This window comes from Octodon degus, unplaced genomic scaffold (genome assembly GCF_000260255.1).
Source record: "Octodon degus isolate 3935 unplaced genomic scaffold, OctDeg1.0 scaffold00141, whole genome shotgun sequence".
NCBI lineage: Eukaryota > Metazoa > Chordata > Mammalia > Rodentia > Octodontidae > Octodon > Octodon degus.
Genome location: NW_004524717.1, coordinates 2187038 through 2188046, shown reverse-complemented (window position 1 = coordinate 2188046; position 1009 = coordinate 2187038).

Below are 1009 nucleotides of genomic sequence, written 5' to 3'. Positions count from 1 at the left end.
ATTTTTCATCAAGTATTGATATGTTGAACTTTAAGTCCCTACAGAATATGATGAAAAAAACATTTAAAAATTAGAATATATTTTAAAAATAGTCATAAAGAATTACATAATTATTATGTTTACACATAAGTCAAAAAATCTAACCATATACAACCTTGAAGCAGGACAGACCCACAAAATTCCTTTTCCTGTCTCCTGCCTTCATTCACCACCCCCATCTTTTTGAACAATCATCTACCCAAGAGACAGCACAGCAGCAACTGGCATGTCATAACAAGCAGCCTGTATTCAGAAGACCAGAATGACAGGCACTCCAAGCATGAACCTACTATTACAAATTGCCACTTTCAATACAGTTGCTTAGTTCACCGGTGTCAGTACATATAGTTAGTCAGGGTGAGAATCTTTCCAATTAACTTCTAGATTAAAAAATCTTCTGGAGATTCTCAGTATCATTGCCTTGCCCATCTTCTCCATATAACTGTATGGCTTGTCACTGTCATGTTTTCTAGCTCTTCTCCTTTCCCTCTCTTAATTAATTAGTCCTCAAGTTCTTGCATTCCTTTTACTTGTATTATACCTTTCTAGTTGTATTTCTTCCTTTGAGTTCTTATACTAAGGAAACTATATGATATTTACACATGTGTGTCTGGTTTATTTCACTTATGAGTATATGTTCAAGTGGCATCCACTTATATATAAAGGCTTCAAGTTTATCATTCTTTATAGCTGAGTAATACTCCATTGTGTAAAAATGCCACATCTTTTTCATCCATTCCTCAGGTGATGGGCATCTCCTTGGTTGTTTCCAAGATTTGGCTATCACAAATTGTGCTGCTATAAACATAGGCACACCTATACCCCTATGATATGATGCTTTCAGATCCTCTGGGAAAATTCCCAGTAGAGGAATAGCTGGTTTAAATGGGATTTCCAGTCCAAGTTTTCTTAGGGGTCTCCACATTGATTTCCAAAATGGTTGTACCAGTCTACATTCCCACCAGCAGTG